Here is a 23,059-nt window from a genome sequence, read left to right as displayed (position 1 = left end):
TTATCCTGCCAGGTGATCATCCGAATCTTCCTAAGACAATTCAAATGGAAGTGATTCAGTTTCCTGGCATGACCCTGGTATACTGTCCAGGTTTCACAGGCATACAACAATGAGGTCAGCATAACAGCTTTGTAGACCTTCAGTCTGGTAGTCAGTCTAAAACCTCCTCTCTCCCATACTTTCCTTTGGAACCTCCCAAACACTGAGCTAAGTCTGGCAATGCATGCATCAACCTCATTATCAATGTGTATATCCCTGGAAAGTACAACTACCAAGATAAGTGAACTTATCCACAGCATTCAAAACTTCTCCATTTGCTGTAACTGATGGTTCCGCACATGGATGGTGTGGTGGTGGCTGATGGAGAACATGTGTTTTCTTGGTGTTAACTGTTAGGCCAAAATTAGCAGAAGCAGCAGAGAATCAATCCATACTTTGTTCATCTCAGGCTCAGAGGCTGCATTGAGTGCATAATCATCTGCAAACAAAAAATTATGCACCAACACTCCCTCCACTTTAGTCTTGGCTTGTAGCCTTTTCAAATTTAAATAATTTATCATCACTGCCGTAGCTGACTTTGATGCTGTTTTCATCCTCATTGAAGGCATCTGAGAAAATTGCTGAAAACATTATGCTAGAAAGCATGGGAGAAAGCACACAGCTCTGCTTCACTCCATTAGTGACTAGAGAAGCTTGAGATCATTGTCCATTATCCAGAACCTGTGCAAGCATGCCATCATGACACTGACATACAATGCTGATGAACTTCTCCAGGCCACCAAATTTTGCCATGATCTTCCACAACCCCTCATGACTGACAGTATCTAAGGCCTTAGTCAGATCTACAAACATTGTATACAGACCTCTGCTCTGCTCTTGGCATTTCTCCCAGAGTTGTCAGGCAGCAAACACCATATCAACTGTTCCTCAGCCCTTTCTGAAAACACACTGGCTCTCAGGTAGGTGACCATCTTCCAGGTGAAGGATTAGCCTATTAAAGAGGACTCTGGCAAGAATCTTGCCAGCAATGACTAAAAGAGAGACACCCCTCTGATTGTCACAGGACAATCTATTTCCTTTACCTTTATAGAGTTGGCCAATGGAGGCATCCTTGTTCTCCTAGGGGATAACCTCCTCTTGCCATATATCCCAGGAAATTTCCATCAGCTTTTGGATGAGCAGTGGGACTCCATGCCTTGTAAATCTCAGCTGGAATAGAATCAGGACCAGGTGCTTTGCCACACAAGAGGAGCCCAATAGTATTCAAAACCTCTTCTTCAGTTGGAAGTTCAGCTAGAGAGGGACTGATTGAACCTGAGGTATATGGTCAATGACTTCAGCATTGGTTGATGACAGTCTATTGAGAACACTATGGAAGTGATTTAGCTCATCTCTCCAGGATTATGTCCTTATCACCAATCAATGTGGCTCTATCAGAACTGAGTAGTTGAGATGCAGCATAGGTCTTTGGCCCATAAATTGTCCTTCAGGGCCTCATAAAGTGCTTTAAATTGTTACTATCTACATAAAACTGAATTTCATCTGTCTTCTTACTGAGCCAAGAATCCTTCATCTCTCTAAGCTTTGCTTGCACTTTCCTTTTTTTTGTTTTAATTTTTTTATTAATTTATTTTTAGTTTTCAACATTCATTTCCATAAGTTTTTGAGTTTTAAATTTTCTCTCCCTCCCTTCCTGCCTCCCTCCCCAAGACAGCATGCAATCCTATATAGGTTCTACATATACATTCCTATGAAACATATTTTCACATTAGTCATGTTGTAAAGAAGAGTTAGAACCAATAGGAGGAACCAGGAGAAAGAAAAAACAAAAGAAAAAAAAAGAGAGAACAAACAGTATGCTTCAATCTGCATTCAGACTCCATAATTCTTTTTCTGAGTGTAGATAGCATTTTCCCTCATGAATCTTAGATCCTTGCATTGCTAAGAACAGCTAGGTCTATCAAAGTTAGTCATCGCACAACGTGACAGTTACTGTGTACAATGTTCTTCTGCTCACTTCACTCAGCATCAGTCCATACAAGTCTTTCCAGGTTTTTCTGAAGTCTGCTTGCTTATCATTTAGTATTCATATCATTTAGTATTTAGCACAATAGTATTCCATTCCATTCATATACCACAACTTGTTCAGCCATTCCCCAATTGATGGGCATCCCCTCAATTTCCAATTATTTGCCACCACAGAAAGAGCTGCTATAAATATTTTTGTACACATGGGTCCTTTCCCCATTTTTATGATCTCTTTGGGATACAACCCTAGAAGTGCTATTGCTGGGTCAAAGGGTACACACATTTTTATAGCCTTTTGGGCACAGTTCCAAATTTCTCTCCAAAATGGTTAGATCAGTTCACAACTCCACCAACAATGTATTAATGTTCCAATTTTCCCATCTTCTCCAACATTTATCATTTTCTATTTTTTCATGTTAGCCAATCTGATAGGTGTGATGTGGTACCTCAAAGTTGTTTTGATTTGCATTTAGAGAAATGCAACATTTAGAGAAATCAACAAAGATTTAGAACATTTTTTCATGTGACAATAGATAGCTTTAATTTCTTCATCTAAAACTGCCTGTTCATATCCTTTGACCATTTCTCAGTTGGGGAATGACTTGTATTCTTATAAATTTGACATAGTTCTCTATATATTTTAGAAATGAGGCCTTTATCAGAGACATTGGTTGTAAAAATTCTTTCCTAGTTTTCTGCTTCCCTCCTAATCTTGGTTGCATTGGCTTTGTTTGTTCAAAAACTTTTCAACTTAATGAAATCAAAATTATCCATTTTGCATTTCATAATTCTCTCTATCTCTGATCATAAATTCTTCTGTTCTCCATAAATCTGACAGGTAAGCTATTTCTTGCTCTCCCAGTTTGCTTATAGTATCAGCTTTTACATCTAAATCATGTACCCATTTTGACTTTATTTTGGTATAAGGTGTAAGATTTTGACCTATGCCTAGTTTCTGTGCACTTTACTTTTGATAGAGTTAAATACTGCCTTCTTAGAGACAGATGAACTATCCTGTTGGTAAACCCTGTCGAGTTTTTATTTTTCATTTAGCAGCTTCTGATTTTCCCTATCATTTTCATCGAAACAATATTGATGTTTGTGAGTGTTCTGGCCCAGGTGAGTAAATGTAATTCTTTACACCAAATCTCTGGAAACTGCCCACTCCTTTTCTGCTCCACTGTTGCCAACTATGTGTTGGCTCAGCCATAGTTGCTCCAAGCTAGCAACCAACTTTTCTTACTCACTGGGAGAAACACTCTAACCTGTTGACATTAAGCCTTCTGGTAGTTGTCTTGCCTTGGGGCCTCCCTTTTTGTTGAACATAAATATTTAACTTGAAGAGGATAAGTCTATGATTAGTCCAGCACTCTGTACCACACATCACCTTTGTCACTCTCACATCCTGTTTGTCTCTTCTCCTTACAATGACATAGTCTATTAAATGTCATTTGCTGTGAGGATACATCCATGCATTTTTATTTTGTTTAGGTAAATGGAAGACAGTGTTGGTGATGAAAAGGTCATGAGATGCACAAGTCTTCAGTAGTAAGTGACTGTTACTGTTGCTGTTTCCAACTCTATTCCTCCCAAGGATTCCCTGCTATGTCTGTGCCTACTTTTGCAATAAAGTCACCCAGAATTATAAATTTGTCCTCTTTCAGCACATTGATAATGAGGATTTCCAGGTCTTCATAAAATTTTTCTTTGACTTCATCAGGGTTTGTCATGGTGGGAGCATAGGCACTGATGATGGTGGCATGGTGCTTTCCTGCAAGTGGCAATCACATTGTCATTCAGTCCTTTTGGTAGACTAGTTTTGATTGCAAAACCTATTCTGGCTTCACAGCACTCTCCTTCACTGCAGCCACTCCAGCAAAATGTGTATACATCTCCAACTTCAGTAAACTGGCCCTCATTTGCCAGCTTTGTTTCACTCAGGGCTACTATTTGGCTGCAATACCTGCTGAGTTCTCTCTCAACAAGAGCTGTTTGTCTTTCAGGTCTACTGGGTTTTTTGTTGTCCATAAGTGTGCACACATTCCACATACCGATTGTGAGTGGAATCATCTTTACAAAAGTTTTTGTACACTTTTTTTCTGTTTTGACTGCAGGGTGGGATCCCCTCCTGCTTCAGTAAGCAGGCCAGGGTTGGGTAAAGCAGACAATTTTTAGGGCATCTTTTCTAGCCCCTTCCTGATACTAAGAGGTAAGCAGGGCAGTCTTTTAAAAAGGCAGCTCAGATACCCAAGGGGCTGCCAAATCCCACTGCTGTTTCAGTTTGGTTAGACGGCCCTATAGCCTGGGCCACCTGTGTACAGGGTTGTGACTACAGCTCTCAGTGTATCCACACCTGCTGCTTTGTCATTGGCCTGTTGTCACAGGACTCTGAGGTAGGTGAAAATGGTAAAAATGGTATGGGTAATATCTTTTGATTCATGCATAAATTAGATTTAAGCAAGGCAGTGTTGTGCGAAGTCATCAGCCTCACTCTCTTCCACAGTCATTGAGTCCAATGGCAAATGAAGACAAAGTCAAGAAGAAGACTGGCAATGGCTTGGGATGCAGTGGATGACTTTGGCATCTTTGATGTCTAACCAAGCTCTAAGTGCTCCACAGCATGTGCTTTAGCTGCCTTCATGACTGTTGGAACAAATTGCTCTTGTCTTTCTCATCTCATTCTTTCTGCCAAGGAAAGTCTTCATTCACATGCCTAGGGTAGACACTCTCCTAATTCACCAAAGGGTTTGAGACTCCTCAGTTACCCTCAACCTGGTTTAGCCCATCTGCCAAAATGGCATGGCCACTGCTCATGCTACAGCTTCTTAGAGCCACCAGTGAGAGTTGGGTGAATCAGGTGGACACCAATGGTGGATGAGCAGCCCTGAAAAATGCTTGGCAGCCCTCACACCAGAGGTAGTAGTCTTCCTTGAACACACCCCACATCCCATTTGCAAGCATTGACCTAAGGAAGGGATGAAAGCAAGATTTCTCATACACATATATTCCCTAATCATTCTTTCCCACTGATTAAGTGGGAGCATGAGGGGTTGAGGAAGGAGAGAAATAGAGGTAAAAATGTTAGAGAAGGAAGAAAATGAAATACATGCTTTAAAAAAAAAAGCAAGAATATTTAGCCTGAATACATAAGAAGAGTGAAGAATATAAGTGGCTAATACAGAAAGTCTAAGGGTGAATGCAAATGAAATTGAAAGGGGCAACAGGGAACAATTGCAAAGGGTAGTGTCATTAAAGCATCATTTCTGTGAGTCAATTATTCTTCTCTTCAATTGGTTGGGAATTCATTCTGTCTAAGGAAAATGTAATGGGGACAACTACTCAGAAATGTCTTATCAGCCTGCAAGAGATTAGTATTTAATAATTTATTAAGCAAATATTTATAATTCTAGGTACAACCTAGAACTATGTTGTATTCCCTACAAGGAATACAAAGATGAATAGGAGATGTTCCCTACCTTCAAGGTGTCTATAGGCTAGTAGATTGTGAATATATGCTGATTATAAGTGTGGGTGATGTTATAATATCTAAAGAAACTAAGTTGATATGCACAAAGACATAAAACTGCATACCCTTTGATCCAGCAATAGCACTATTAGGTCTGTATCCCAAAGAGATCATAAAAAAGGGGAAAGGACCCACCTGTACTAAAATATTTATAGCAGCTCTTTTTGTGGTGGCAAAGAATTAGAAATTGTAGGGATGCCCATCAATTGGGGAATAACTGAACAAGTTACGGTATATGAATGTAATGGAATATTGTTGTTCTATAAGAAATGATGAGCAGGCAGATTTCAGAAAAATATAGGAAGACTTACATGAACTGATGCTGAGTGAAGTGAGCAGAACCAGGAGAACATTGTATACAGTAACAGCAACATTGTGTGATGACCAACTTTGATAGACTTATCTCTTCTTGGCAGTACAATGATTTAAGACAATTTCAAAAGACTCATGATGGAACATGCTAGCCACATCCAGAGAAAGAACTATGGAGCCTGAATGTAGATTGAAGCACACTATTTTCTCTTTTTGTTTTGTTTTGTTTTTTCTTTCTTGTAGTTATTCCCTTTTATTCTGATTCTTCTTTCACAACTCAACTAATGTGAAGATGTTTAATATGATTATACATGTATAGCCTATATCAGATTGCATGCCATCTTGGGGAGGGGGAGGGGAGGAAGGGAGAAAAAAATTTGGAACTCAAAAATCTTATAAAAGTAAATGTTGAAAACTAAAAATAAATAACTTTTTTTTAAAAAAAGAAACTAAGTTGAATTCTAATTACAATGAGAAGTATAGTGGTCTAGTGGATAGAGAGTTGGTCTCTGAGGCAAGAAGATCTGGGATCGAGTACTGCCTCTAATATAAACGACTATGTAAACCTAGACAAGTCAACTAATCTCTCAGTGCTCTAAGTTGCAAAAAAGGTGCTGACCTACATTGATAGGGGAAGTTCTCTCACCTGGGAGTTCCTTATGCCCATGAAACCATATCCAATTCAACCCCTTATCCATCTATAATGCCAAAAAATCTAAGCAATAATAGGGGACATCTTGCATTACAGATACCCTCTAATGTCTCAGCATGGACTAGAAGTACATTCTTAAAGGCTTTAACAATGGTGTACAAACTCTGACAGGTCCTACTGGGCAGGAATGTCTCTTTCAGTATGGTCCCACTGATGGTTTTGTGCCAGTCATCTGAATACCAGTCTAACCACCAGAAGCTAATCTCCAGACGATTGCCCATTAATTAATTAAGCAATTGTCACTGAGTATAGAGTAATGCTCACTTTTGCACTATATTGGTAAATATACTTAGTTTCAAAGAAGACATGGTTTTGAAAATTATGTATTTTTTTTAAATACAGTCAATACGGTAATAACCCTACTATTCCGGAATTCAGCTCTTCAACAACTTCATTTATTTAGAGCACAAACAAGAACCAGGAAGTTAGCAAAATAGTTTTATGAATGACCAAAATGGATTTCAAAAATATCAAAGTACTAAAGCTCATGGACTTAATTCAAAGAAGTATCCTTGAAGTCTTCACTTAAAACCAGCTTATTTTTGTTTTCAGTTCAATTCAACAAATAATTTATTAGTACATTGACTACATGCTAAGCACTCAGTTAAGTACTAGAGATACCAAAACAAACGTGAAAGCAGCCCTTGCCCTCAAGGAGCTTACATTTTACTTGGGAGAAATATCATGTACACTGATAAGTTCACCAAGGGAACCTAGGTCTGAAAAAGTTATCAAAAAGGAGAGACTATACCTCTCCCACATCCTACCTTGGAAGTAATAAACCTCAGAGCCGAGGCCTGGAATGAGCAGCAGCTTCTGACAATTCTAAGCTAATAGTCTATTTCCTTTCTGAAAGAGCACAGCACACCTCAGCTGAAAGAACAAGGTGGGACCCCAGAAGAAAGAGACCTCCAGCTGAGCCTGGGGCTGGAGGTGGTGGAGAGTGCAGTAGTTCATTAAAGAGCAAACTCAAAGATTTCAGCAGATCAACCCATCCAGAAGACATGCAATACTTTCTGCAGAGCCAGCCCATCAGCTGAGAGACCTTCCTGGCCCAATCCAGCAGTGTATTGACTCCTCCAATAAAGATACTATTCCCTACAAGAAGCAAACTCAGGTGAGCCATCCATCCTACAGAGATGCCATGCCCTGTGAGGATACAGCCCGCACCTAGCAATGGAGTAAATTATCTATCACTGATAACATGCCTTGCAGTGAATCTCATTAGGGCTTTCTGAAGAGAGAAAGGCTATCAATGCATTGCAATTCCAGAGTTATGAGTTGCATTGACCACATGTGTTCCCTATACCATCATTTTTAAAGTTTCTGCCCACTCTCAAACCTACCCTCTCCCACCATGAACTATGTATGTATTTGTCAAATAGTGGACCCCAGGGTTTTGCAAGAAATCTTTTCCAACTACTATTCTATCTATGCCACTTGAGTAAATGTCTTTTCTAAGAGCTAATTGAGTCTAGTGGTTGATTGTTATTTGGAAGCACAATGGTGGGGACTCTTAGGCTACAGTGTTAGGAAATCATCTACATGGTTATCCCTAGGGTCCAAGATAAAAGTTGTCCCTCCAGGGACTTAGTATGCCAATGCAAGTCCAAATGAGAGATAGTAGTCCAGTGAGGTTGCTACGTATACAAAATAGATAAAAAGTGATATGGAGGGCAGAAGGACTAACTATGGGGGAGGGGAGATCAATAAAGACTTCATATAGAAGATGTCACTTGAAAAAGGAGCTAAGGATTGTAATAAGTAGAGGTGAGAGGGAGAGCAAGTCTTCCAGAGAAGGGAGATTGTGCAGAAACATGGAAACAGGAGATAGATTGTTGTATATGAGGGACATCAAGAAAACCAGTTTGGCTTGAATGTAGAGTATATGAGAAGGAATAATTGAAAATGTTTGGAAAGATGAGCTAGAATAAAAAATTTAAAAGACTTTAAATGCAGAAAGAGTTGAGAATGACTCTGAGACAGCATACCGAGGACTGGTTATCTGCTTTCAAGCCAAGAGCAGATAAGAAGTTGCTAATTAAAATCAGTGTGAGATGCTCCTATAGGCAAGCACAGTTATAATACTAAGAAGTAATAGTTCTGAACAAAAAGAAAACAGAAAAACTACATATAGAATCCTAGTGGCCAGCCCTCTCCCTACTTGCACTTTAGGGCAGGTCTTGGTTCAAGGTACTGCATGGGACTGATACAAAATTATGACTCCAAAAAGAAAGAGAAATCCCCTCCTTGTTGTTCTCTCCAAGAGGTGCTCAGAATTTACTCAAGAGCTCTGTCTTTCCTTCAGAGATGATTCCTAGGAGCTGTCTGTACTCTATAGAGTAGAGCTGCCTTACTTTCTAAAGGCCACAAGGGGGAAGGCTGATCCTCAGCCAGTCAATCACCAGACGGTCCTTGTGTCCCATCAGGTGTCTTTATCCAATGGCCAACTCCTTATAATCAAGTTATTTAGGAAACACTTTTGTATCCTGTTATCAGGTTGTTTAGTTAATTCCTTAATACTTTCTTCATGTGTATTTAGGAAAACTCCCCAATTTGATCAAGGACTGCCCAGACTTACATCTTCTACATACAAAAAGCACACACACAGAGTAGTGTAAGGCCATTTAGCGTAGGAGCAAATAACCAACAAGCATTAGCAAATAAGCCCCAGTCCAGCTCTAAATCTCTAATCCTATCATTTTTCAACCTGATGCTAAAAGAATGGCATCACCATATGACAGCATTATACAAAAGTGATATGATGTAATAAAATGACTCATACTCCTCCCTCCATTCTTTCGAGCACCTGGGTTACCAGTCTGCTCTATCTCTATGATACATCATATGCCCTCCTACTTTTATGGTGTTGCTCACACTGTCCCCCTGTGTCTGGGATATCTTTCCTCCCATTCTTTAACTGTTGAATGCTTATCCCTCCCTTAAAACCCAAATCAAATTTCATATTCTCTGTGAAGCCTTTTCTCATCCCCTCCCCTCTCCTCTTCACTGGTAATGATCTTCTCCATACTCATACTTAACTATGTATTATTGTGAGTTCTAATTATACAGTATCTGTCTTACTCCACTACCAGTCTTCTGTGAGTTCAACGAAGGTAGGGAACATGTTTTATCTAAATTTTGTCTCTTTCCCAGTGTGCAGCATAATAAGCAGGCATAAGTGTTTGTTAATAAGCGTTTATTTGAGAAATAAATGTAAAATCATCACTGGCCTCAGAAGATTTGAGTTCAAGGCCTAACTCTGCCTGGTTTCTGGGGTGACTTTGGACAACCAAGAGGTCCACAAGTATATTTAGGCACTTACTCTGACTCAGGCACTGTGCTAAGTGATGGGGATAAAAGAAAAAAACCCACATACACAAAAATAGATCATTTACTTCTACTCTCACACCCTTAGTTGCCGTATATGTAAAGTGAAGAGTTTGGATTAGATCAGGGGTTCTTAACCTGGGTTCATCAATTTGTCTTTTTAAAATATTTTGATAATTATTTCAATATTATTTGTTTGCCTTGTGATCCTGTGTTCTTTATTTTATCCATTTAAATATCTTATTCTCAGAAGGGAACTATAGACTTCACCAGACTGACTGCCAAAGAGATCCACAGCATAGAAAATGTTAAGGACCCCTAGACTAGCTGATCTCTCAGTTTCCTTCTGCCACTAATATTTTTTGATTCTATGTTCATAATGATGAGCCTAAGTCATCAAGAGAAGGTTAAATTATGTTCAAAGTCTTTTGTTTAAGAAATCAGTTGAATGAGTGACATTTTAGAAAAATACATATCCAAGGGGCAACTAGATGGCGCAGTGGATAGAGCTCCAGCCTTGGAGTCAGGAGGACCTGAGTTCAAATCCATATTCAGACACTTGACACTTACTTGCTGTGTGACCCTGGGCAAGTCACTTAACCCTGACTGCCTCACCAAAAAGCTAAAAAAAAGAAAGAAAGAAAGGAAGATAGATAGATAGATAGATAGATAGATAGATATCCACAATCACTAAAATATTGGTGCCAAATGGTTTAAGCTAGCGGTAGGAAACCTTCAGTCTTGAGGCCACATATGGCCTTTAGTCAAAGAGCAGCACTTGAGGAGCTAGAGAGCCATATGTGGCCTCAAGGCCACAGGTTCCCCACCCCTGGTTTAAGCCCTCAATTAACTGGGAAAAAAATGTCTCTCTGGGATGATATTCTGGTTAAATTTAGAACAAATGGAATGTTGACTCAGTTTATTCATTCATTGGAAAAAAAAACAAAGCAGTACTATATGCAAGATCCTGTAGAGGACACCCTGATGAACAAAACACATTCCCTGTCCCAATTATTCAGCTATAATTTGAAGAATATTTTCATTCATTCAGTTCATTTATTCAACAGACATCTACCAAATGCCTACTATGTGTATGCATGAAATCAACAAGTTGTTTTTTTTAATCAGATTTTGTTCAAGCTCAATAGAATTTGTGAATAAACTATCTTGGTTCCTGTTAAAATTGATTGTGGACGTGTGTGTGTGTGTTTTTTTTAATTTGGTTCAACAACAAATGAATATCTGAATTGATTTGGGATTCAGTGATTAGTATACTTTGACCAAGTGTTCATTCACAATTTGGCTTATTTCAAATCCCTGGTTAAACTACAATCAACAGAATAATGGTGCAGTCTCAGGATGTAATGACACCATTTGCAGTCTGGCAAATATGTCAGTGAACATTAAACCCTTAAAAATGCTCAGATGAAAGTCTCTTGTGTTCCTAATGGATGGTAATAAACTCACAATAAAAACCACAGAATGTATAAATTAGGATGGTCCCCCAGAAGCCACTATACTTGACTATACCCTATACCTGACTTATTCTCCATCCTTCTACATCCCTAACAAGTAGTCTTAGAACCTTAGAGCTTTTGCTTGAAAAACCTTTGTGTCATCTCTCCCTAGATCTGCCCATGCCTCAACTGAATTGCTCCCACATGTCAAAGTTCCTACTTAATTACTCTTCTCAAGAGCTCAGTAGAAAAAGTCTAATTAATTATCCACATGATAGCATTTCAAATACTTGAAGACAGCTTTCATGTTCCCCTAAAGTTCTCTTCTCCAAACTAAATATCTCCAGTTTATTCAATAGATCTTCAACTGACATGACCTCAAGGTCCTTCCTCAACTAAATTGCCTTCCACTAGACTCTTCAACTAAAGCCAGTTATCCTGGATTCTCAAACACTCTGGCATCATAATTCAAGCTCTACCATGTCCTACCTAGGTGGAAAGGTGTCATCTAAAGGCCCTGTTATGGATTATATGTCTGTCACCCAAAGACCATTCTACTTACATTCAGAGAAGGTCATCATCACCAGGTTTGCTACAATGTCATAAAATTTTCAGTCCAAGCAATTCTTAAAGACCTTTTACCAAGAAATAGAAGGGTTATGGTCCACCATGGAGGAAATCATAGATTCTAGAAGTCTCAAAGTAGGAGTTAATAAACTATATCTCCCCTTGAGAGGGGAATGTTATAAAATCCTGAGGCTAGTCAATGTTTTGACCAGCCTTCCAAACTCTGATCATTTATTAAAGCAAATATATAATAGTGATATTATTTACCATAATATATTCCCTGGTGCAACCACTGAGTTCCTTTCAAAGCCAGCTCATGAAATGTAATTACCAGGAGGAAAAAGTACTGTTAAAGGAAAACTTGCCATTTGTTGATGAACAAGGCAAACAGAGAAGCAAGCTCTAAGTGAGTCAGTTGTTGGAAATTGAACCATTTCCATCAACATTTTAGCTTCTCTTTCACTGTTCCTGAAAAATGTAAAGAAAAAAGAATAGCATGCCTATGAAATCATTATGGCCAAGCAAAAAATAGACTTGGTCACATTATTGGGATTTTCATGTCCGGCTAATTCATATAACATAAATAAAGCCTGCCACATACCCTGTCAGGCAACATGCTCATCTAAATGTAAATAGCAGGCCCCTTTGACAATTCCGTTCTCCAATGGAGTCACTAGACTCATGAGGGAAAAAATGGGAAGAAATATATTCCCACATGAATTTTAAAAAAAAAAAGCTTGTGGCATCTTTTCTGATTGTGTGTACTTTATTTTTTATTCCTCCAACCTGGAAAGTATTTCTTGCATTCCTGTCTCAGTATACTACCTTAACATCCCTTAATGTGCAGCTCCATAGTAATTCATCATTACCCAGCCTCCAAATTATTCTAGTGTTGATTAAATTAGTAAATGCAATCACAATCTGAAGTGAGTTAATTGAGAGAATTTATTTGTGCCTGACAGTTTTATGCATGTTTGATTAAGTATTATAAGGTTTGTTTTTGATTTTGCATAATTTAACTTTAAATCCTGCACTGGGGGGCCCATCAACCATTAACGACCAAAATAAACTCTTTTAAGATGCATATATTTATGATTTATTTCTAAATGCAATGTCTTCCAGATTTTGTTTTATTTTATTTTTTGGGTGCCTTTGCCAAAGTGACAAATATGTTTAAAGTAACATTTTGAGCCATTGGGTTCGTGCTATAAATCTTCAGGAATGTATACAATTCATTAAAAGTTTTGAAAGAAGTACAAGTTCGCATTTATATTGCAACAAGTGACATATAAATGTGTATGTTTGTCTTCCCTGCTTGCCATAAAATATATCTGCAATTCCTGGCTGCTTTGACTAATACAAATAGCCCACTCTCTGGTGCCATGATAAGTTTCATCACAAATCTTCACTCCTGTCAACACAAAACTGTTCAATCAACAGGAATATGAGTTGTGTCTTTTGTGAAATTAGCACAGGAAAGAAATACAACCTATTTTCCTTGCCCAGGGATGCGTGGGCGGGTCCTGTAAGGCCTGAACTTAACGATGTTTGCTTGGGACCTGATCTCTTATCTCTGAATGTCAAAGCTATAATTCCCACTTGGCCTCAAAGACATTTGTTTTATGAGAACACATTCATTAAAGAACCCAGGAACAAGCTGCCTTGAGGGAAGGCAAAGGCTTCCTAGGCTGCCTGTTGTTTGTGCTTCTTCTCAGAGGGGATCAGAATTTTAAGAAATATTGGTCATGTTTTCCCATTGTTAGTGATGTAGTTGTTTCTTAGCCCTATTAATTAGTGCTGTGATTTGCTTTTTGTTCTTTTCTTGATGTAAATGAATAGAGAGGTGTCCTTGAAGCCAAGCAGATCTGCTAGGTTCAAGTCTCACCTCCCACACAAACTGGCTGTGTGACCTCTTACAAATTACTTAAATTCTCAGTGCTCCATGCTCTAAGACTAAAAATTGGAAAGAAGGTGCCAAGTTGCATTGATAGATAGGGAATTTCCTTGCCTGGGAGTTTCCTATAACAATGAAATCACAATCCAGTCTGTAACCCATTACTCTTAAATACCTAAAATGCTGGTAGAGTAAGAAAAAGTGGAACAGGGAATTATTGTTAACTTTAAAAAAATGAAGGGCTTTCTATTAATTAACTGGAATCTCAGAAAGCTCCTGTATATCACTCCCCTCCTACACACACAAACTCAATTGAGATCATAAAAATGTTAGAGCTAGAAAGAACTAGTGCTTGGTGCATAGTAGACACTCAATAAATGCTTAATGATTGATTGCTTGATTAACCTTCTTTGACCATCTAATTTTACAGGTGTAGAAACTGAGACCCAGAGACAGGAAAGGACTTGACACAGGCAGTAAGGCCGAGGTCATCCACTGCATCTCAGACCATTGCTAATAGTAGACTTGGCCTTTGTCTTCCCACTGGACCTTGATGACTCTGGAAGAGAGAGTGAGGCTGAGGACTGTCTCACTTAAATCTAATTCATGAGCAAATCAAGACATCATCCCATGATGTCACTGGTACTCTTGGAAAACAAAGGATGAATAAGAAGTGGTAGAGCCAGGATTAAAAAACCCTAGCTAGGCCTTCTGTTTCCAAAATCAGTGTTTTTCCCCCACCACCACATCATCATTTCCAAGAGAGGATCACAGTCCCATTTTCATCGGTTTTGAGAGTCATTCAGTATGTACTCTTCTCTTCCATTCAAACAATACTGAGCTACCCACTGTGTGCAGAGCACTATCCAATCAGCACTGAAGGAAATACGAAGTTTCAAGAAGATGCAGTTCTGACTCTCATGGAGCTGCCACTCTAGAAAGGGGATAAAATATATATAAATACCTATAATCAACACTAAGAATTCCTTGAATAGCTATAACCAGAGGGTTATGTGGAGTTAATCCTTGTGAGTATTCCCTCACAAGGTTATTGTGATGTTCAAAGTGATGTGCCACCATACTCACAAAGCAGAATGCAGGGAACCCAAGGATGGCCACATTATGCTAAAGGAAGTGTTAATTAAACAAAAGCTCCTGGTTTCTCTCCCTCCCTCTCTTTCTCTCTTTCTTTCTCTTTTTTTTTTGCATGTTATTGACTAGTAAAATTTTATTTCTCATCTTTCCCAGAATAAGCTGTTTCTACATTCAAAGGAGATAAAAGAGGCCTCTTCCTTTCCTAATCTCCACTAAGAAGCTTTCCAATTTTATCTTGGACTTTGATCCTTCCATTGTTTTTTCTTCCTTTTCTTCCTACTCCTCCCTCCAGAAAACACAGACTCAAAGGGTCTTAGGTCTGCCTTGGAATATACGCAATTTTCTCACACATAGTTGGCATTTAATATATGTTTGCTGTCTTGTTTGTTGAATTTATTAAATGCTTGGTATGAACAGAACCCTAAGCAAAACCTGTGGGGACATCCAAATATCATTAAGAGCTGGTCCCTGTCCACAAAGTATTTTCAATCTAGTAATAAAAATGATAGATATACAAATCACTATAACATAAAGCAGTTTTCAATTTAATTCAACAAATATTTATTAAAAATAAGAATAGCAATAGCTAACATTTATGTATTGTTTTCAGGTCTGCAAAGGACTTTACATATATTATCTCATTTAATTGTTATTACAGGGAAAAGGGGAACATGCATTTATTAAGCACCTACTATGTTCCAGGCATTGTGCTAAGCACTTTATAAATATCTCATTTGATCCTCACCACAACCCTGTGAGGTAGGTACTATTATTATTCTCATTTTATAGTTGAGGAAACTGAGGCAGATAGGTTAAGTGACTTGCCCACAAACACAGGCTGGATTTAAATGAATTCCAATCTAAAAAAGACTGAACTCTTCCTGACTCCAGGACCTGCACTCTATTCACAGTGTCACCTAGCTGTCATTTTCCCAACCTGTGAGCAGGTGTTATCATTGTTCCATTTTTACAGATGAAATTAAGGTCAGGTGACTTGCACAAGGTTAGACACCTAATAAGAGCCTGAGGTAGGATTCAAATTCAGCTTTTCCTGGGTGCATTGGACATGGAGTCAGAGGACTTAGGTTCAAATCCCACCTCTAATCCTATTTATTATCTGTGTGACCTTGGGCACTTCACTAATCTGGGCCTCAGTTTATTTATCTATAACATGAAGGAATTGGACTAGATGATCTCTTCAGTCCCTTCCAGCTTTGAATCTATGACCCTATAATTCCAAGTCCAGTGCTCTATCCATGCTGTTGAGGTAAAAGAGCGAGTGTGTTATAGTGTCATCTCAAAAGAATTTGCTCAGGCTGTCTCCAAGTCAAGTAAAGGTATTTATTTGGGATTCACATATCCAGCAGGCTCTCTCTCCATAAGGAAGACAGTCATCCCTTAAGGGAGCCAACTCCTTAAGGGAGAGGCCAAGAGAAACTAGGGATTCTTACAAAGGGAGATGAAGTAATCAGGGATATTCAGGCAAGGTGCTGTAACTCAGTTTTCATTTCATTGTCCAGCCCATTTGCCTAGAGCAGATGGCAAATGTTAATCTCATCATCTCTAGAAAGGCTTCAGCTAATTTCATCAATGCCCCCTAACTACCCCTATTCCTATGGAGTATGTGCTCTGATTCCAGAGGAATGGACACTCACATTGACCGCCTGTTGAGGAACAAATGTTTTACTTTGCCCAGATGATGTAGCAGCTCCTGATTAGTCTCCACATGGCCACATGATGCCCCTCCCCCACCAATGGAATCAGGTGGACTCTCTCCTCTCAGTAAAGGTGTCAGAGCTCACTGGGGCTCCACTTCTCTCACTCTTCCAAGCTTTATCTTCAGCCTGATCCAGTTCTAGTCCTTCCTCCCTTAGACTTCTAAAAATGGAATTAAATGATTTCCCCCCTCTCCAACCTCTAGAAGCAATGGTGGTTACAACTCAAGCACATGCCAGCCAGAACACATGCTTGCTTCTTTCCCTGAGACTGAGTCACTGAACAGTGATCCTGAGAAATGACCATTTCCATTCCTAATGGTAACATCATGTTTTGGGGAGGTCCAAAGTTTCTGAGTCAGTGCTGGCTGCCTATCTGGAGGTGCGTGTTTCCTGCAGTTACCTCACTTCTTGGAGAAGAAGACCAAGGACCTGATTGTGCTAAATCTGAAAGAACAAAAGAACCCTGCTTGGCTAAATAGAAGATCTGAGCCTAGTGATTTGCTCCAACAGTGTAGATTTGAAGTGAATGTGGAATATCAACCCAGCAGCTTTACAGTCTTTGTCTCCAGACATAATAGGGGCGATGGGTTATTTCATGGTTTAAGTATTTGTTAATGTGCATTTTATGGTGTAAGTAGTTGTTAATGTATAAGTATTTGTTAATGAGTCTTTTGTGTTTTAAGTTTTTCTTTTGAGGAAGAGGAGATAAATAACTGTCCTATGCCTGATATTTATTTTGTACATTGAGTACCTTCTCCATAAAGGAATCTGCTAATAATCCCTTTTGGGGAGACCCTAGACATGAACCACACATAAACTTTGTTTTAGAAACTTTCCTCCCTGGCCCCCATCCCATCTGACTCTGAGTTGGGAGCATAATAACCCTGAGAGTGTGAGAAAAAAGCTTACTCCCTTCTTTGCAGTCAGGCTACCCCCAGAATCAATTCAGGTTCCATGTGAGTCCAGAGCAGAAACCCACTGTGGAAGACCACCTCATCCCCAAGCATTGGGTGACATAACTATTTTAATAGTGTTTAATTTTTTCCAGTTACATGTAAAGACAATTTTTAACATTCATTTCTTATAAAATTTTGAGTTCCATATGCCCAAAGGGCTATAAAAATGTGCATATCTTTGACCCAGCAATAGCACTTCTAGGGATATATCCCAATGAGATCATACAAATGGAAAAAGGACCCACATGTACAAAAATACTTATAGCAGCTCTTTCTGTGGGGGCAAAGAACTGGAAATTGAGGGGATGCCCATCAATTGGGGAATGGCTAAGCAAGTTGTGGTATATGAATGTAATGGAATACTATTGTGCCATAAGAAATGATGAGCAAGCAGATTTCAGATAAACCTGGAAAGACTTGTATGGGCTGATGTTGAGTGAACAGCCACATTGTGTGATGACTAACTTTGATAGACTTAGCTCTTCTCAAGGATCTAAGACATCTCCAAAAGTCTCATGATGGAAAATACTATCTACATCCAAAGAACTATGGCGTTTGAATGCAGATCGAAGCATACGATTTTCTCTTCTTTTTTTTCTTCTGTTTTGTTTTGTTTCCTCTTTCTTGTGGTTCCTCCTATTGGTTCTAATTCTTCCTTACAACATGACTAATATGAATATATGTTAAATAGGAATGTATATGTAGAGCCTATATCAGATTGCATGCCATCTTGGGCATGGAGGCGGGGAGTGAGGAGGAGAAAAATTTAAAACTCAAAAGTTTATGGAAGTGATTGTTGAAAACTAAAAATAAATTAATTAATAAAAATTATTTTTTGAGTTCCAAATTTTGAGTTCTAAATTTTCTCCCTCCTACCCTCACCTCCCCCTTTCCCTAAGATGGTAAACAATTTGGTATAGGCTATATAAGTGCAATCATGTAAGCCTATTTCCATATTAGTTGTGTTTTGAAAGAAGAAACAGTTGGCAAAACAATTACAATTTGCAAAAAGAAAAAACCATGAAGAAAAACTAAAATGAAAATAGCACACTTCATTCTGCATTCAGACTCTATCAGTTCTTTCTCTGCACGTGGATAGCATTTTCCATTATGAGTCTTTTGGAATTGGGGTGACACAGTGATTATACGTAAGGCAGTCTGCTAGGTACTGGTGATAGAAAGACAGACATGACACAACCCCTGCTTTCTAGGAATTTAGAATCTAGTAGCTTGTGATAAGAGCCTAAGAGAGATACAAAGTTTAGAAAAAGAGAAAGCACTTCTGGCTGGAGAAGTCTTTCTGGAAAAAAATTAAAAAAGAATTGATCTGGGCCTTAAAAGATGAGCAGTAGATTTTTAAAAGGCAAAGGCAAAGGCAGAGTGGGGGTGGAAAGTATTATTCAGGTACAAAATACGGACAATGGAAAATATGGAAATATTCAAGGAACAGAGAGAGAGAGAGCTTTCCAGTTTAGCTAAAGTGCCCCAGGGACCTGCCTTAGCCTAGTTTGTTCAATATTTTTATTAATGACCTGGAGGAAAGCCTTGATGACATGCTTATTAAATTTTCAGATAATGTTGTTGTTGTTGTTTGTCCTTCTCGAAGAGGACCATGATATCAGGAAGATGATGCCATGTGAATGCATGTGAATTGGATTCAAATGAAGGAGGGCTGTGCAAGGTCACCAGTCTCACTTTCTCCTCCGCGGCCATCTGGGGCCAGTGGCAAGATACAGATCAGGACAACTAGAGATGGCCCTGCTCAGATAACATAGGATTGAGAGGGATAGCAATTGATATTTCTAAAGCACAGGTCTGACCATGCCATTCCTCTGTTCAAGAAGCTTCAGGGGCTCCCAATTACCTTGTCCCTTTGCTTTGTATTGAAAGCCCTTCATAATCTAGATCAAGCTTACCTTTCCAAGTTTACTGCACATTACTCTCCTTCAAGCAAGCTGCCTTTGAGCCAAATTGACTTACTTGCTATTCCCCATAAATGACATTCCATCTCCCATCTCTCATCTCCATGCCTTTGCACTGGCCATTTCCCATGCCTGGGATGTGTTCCCATCTAACCTCTGACTCTTATACAATGGATAGAGCACTGGCCCTGGAGTCAGGAGGACCTGAGTTCAAATCCAGCCTCAGACACAAAGCACTCACTAGCTGTGTGACTCTGGGCAAGTCACTTAACCCCAATTGCCTCACCAAAAAAAAAAAAAAACCAAAAAACAAAACAAAAACAAAAAACAAAACACAAACCCAAGAAAAAACAAAGAAAGTAAAAAAAAAAAGTATGCTTTGATCTACACTCAAACTCCATCAGTTCTTTTTCTGGAGATAGATAACATTTTTCATCATACGTCCTTCAGAAATGTCTTAGATCATTGTATTGCTGAGAATAGCTAAGTCATACATAAGTTAACATACAATAATGCTGTTATTCTATACACTGTTTTCCTAGTCCTGCTCACTTCACTTTGCATTAGTTCACGTAAGTCTTTGTAGGTTTTTCCTGAAAGTATGTGTTTTATCATTTCTTATAGTACAATAGTATTCCATAACAATCATATACAATAACTTGTTCAATCATTCCCCAATTGATGGGTATCACCTCAATTTCCAATTCTTTGCCACCACAAAAAGAGCTGCTATATACCCTTGTACAAATAGGTCCTTTTCCTTTTTTTTTTTTTTTAATCTCTTTGGGTATAGACTTGGTAGTGGTATTGCTGGGTACACACAGTTTTATAGTCGTTTGGGCATAGTTCCAAATTGCTTTCCAGAATGGTTGGATCAGTTCACAACTCCACCAACAGTGCAATTTTTCCACATCCTCTCTAATATTTGGGATTTAAGATGAGACTTAAAGGAAGCCAGGAAAACTAAGAAGCTAAGATAAGAAGGGAGAGCATTTCAGGCATGGGGGACCACAACTACCAAGACATGGAGATGAGAGATGGAATAGCAAGTAAGCCAATGTACTTGGTTACTGTGTACATGCAGAGAAGTAAAGTGTAAGAAGACCAGAAAGGAAATTGTGAAATTTTTAAAATGCAAAAAAGAGGACTACATTTGATTCTGATAATAATAGGAGGGCCACTGGAGTTTGTTAATCAGTGAGGTGACATGGACAAAACTACACTTCAGGAAAATTCCTTTAGCAGCTGAATGCAGGATGAATTTGAGTTGGGAGAGACTTGAGGCAGGCAGACCAACGCTCAGCAACACATTATGAGGGAAATAGGAGGAGTCAAAAACGATACCTATTTTCCTCTATCAGATTACAAATTCTTTGAAGGCAGCGATCTTTTCTTATTTCATCTTCGAAACCCCATCTTCCAACAGTGCCTTGTATATATTTCAAAAGTTGATTTCCTCAGTGGGGATACTCCCATTGGACATTGATTACAGTTTCATGAGTAGCTGCAGCTGAAAAAAATTCATCACTTGGTGTCCAATCTTTGTATGAATTAGGTAAGCTGGTCTGTGGACAGCAGACATATGATCTATTGTCTCTACTCAAATGCTTACTTGGAAGGACCTGCCAGAGCTTCAATGAAGTATTAAATAATGACTTTAGTGCTGACCTTTGTGGGGAAATATTTTATTATATTGTTTGGAAAAAACTAATTTATTATATTGTTTGAACCTAGCTTCCTGTGACTAGAAATTGCCTAACTCCAAAGCTTACTGTAGAGGTCAAGCTGACCTCAGAGACCTGAGGGTTGGGGGAAAGCTGGGCTGCAAGAGATGCTTAAGATATCACCCTGGTCTTGTTTTGGGTCCATGCTTGTGCAATGCTTGTGTTTTGGGTTCCCCAAATTTGAATGTTTTTGCTTACTGATATACATTTCAATGGACCTTACCTGGGAACTACCTTCTCTACAAAATTGCTTAGAGGCAGGTTGGTGTGCTAGTACTCTTCTCTAAACACCGTATAACATAAATCCTGAAGACTTGGGAGGAAATCATACCTTCTTTCTGCTCTCTCCTTTGCCAAATGACCAAGTATATTTCTTTCTAAAACTATTTCCAGTTTGGGGCTCATTCTCACAACTAACAACTTGTATCAGTACTTTGAATGTTAATAAATATGTGTTGAACAAATGAATTCTAAGGCTTGGTGCCTCAACAGCCTGGAGAATGACAGTGATGTTAAAAATGTGGGAAAGTGGGGCATCTAGGTGGTGTAGTGGAACAGCACTGGCTCTGGAGTCAGGAGGACCTGAGTTTAAATCTGGCCTCAGACACATAACACTTGCTAGCTGTGTGACTCTGGGCAAGTAACTTAACCCCAATTGCCTCACCAAAATAAATAAATAAATAAATAAATAAATGAATGAATGAATGAATGAATAAATAAATAAATAAATAAATAAATGTAGGAAAGTGATGAGAGGATGCTCAGAGAAGACACTCCCAAATTTACCTCTTCTCAGTGGGAATTCCATAGATTTCACATGTTTTTCAGACTTTTTCAATGTATTGAGCAACTGTGCTGATTTTTCCTCCTCTTCTTTCTTTCCTTCTTTCTTCTTCTACTTCTTCTTCTTTGTATTTGTAAAAAAAAAATTTTTTTTATATGGGATGGCTCTCTGGGAAGGAGAAAAGGGATACCAGGGATAACTATGATGAGGTTAAAAAACAAAAGACATCAGTAAAAAGCTTTTAAAGTTGAAGTAGGGAAGTCAAGAGGATTGAATTTCAGATAAAGACAATGAATTCATACAATCACAGAATCATAGATTTAGGGCAGGAAGGAACCTTAGAGGTCATCTACTTTAATCCCCTTATTTTATAGTTGAGAAAAATGAGATCTAGAAGAGATTAAGTGACTTATCCAAGGTAATACAGGTCAAAAATGGCAGAGGAAGGATTTAAACTTAGGTCCTCTGTCTCAAATAATAATTCAGTTTGCAACAAATTGAGTTTAAGGTACTGGGGGAATATCCAGGTCAAGACGGTTAACAAGTCAATGGAAATACAGGTCTGGAGCTCAGAAGAGTGGATAAGTCGGGGATAAAGATTTATCCCATTAGCTTTGCATCATATTCTCTGGGTTTTTAAATTTTTTCTCCCTGTATATCTGAAAGTCAGTATACTATGAATAGTACAGCAATACCATGATTAGGTTAAAGTAGATTTCTATACCCCAAATAGTCAGTATTTAACTGAAATCATTATTTATATTCAAAGTAGATGGAGTAGTCCAATGGTTTCATCACTGATATCAGCTAAGCTAGTCTGATGTACAGTTGAAAATGAAATATAAGCCACAGGGACAATGGAGGAGGAAAGAATAAGCATTGCTTTGTAGCCATCCTATTCCCCCACCTAAAGCTAGAATCAAACAAAAGGATACTCTTGCACTGTCTTTATAGAGAGTACAGAGTTGTTCCTGATTTAGTGGAAAGACCACTGGCCGAAGAGTCATGACTTGGATTTCTAAACCCAACTCTTC

The sequence above is a fragment of the Vombatus ursinus genome, unplaced genomic scaffold (assembly GCF_900497805.2).
Source record: "Vombatus ursinus unplaced genomic scaffold, bare-nosed wombat genome assembly UNPS02014793.1, whole genome shotgun sequence".
NCBI classification, from domain to species: domain Eukaryota; kingdom Metazoa; phylum Chordata; class Mammalia; order Diprotodontia; family Vombatidae; genus Vombatus; species Vombatus ursinus.
The sequence above is the reverse complement of the archived record's forward strand: the minus strand, read 5'-3'. Positions refer to the sequence as shown.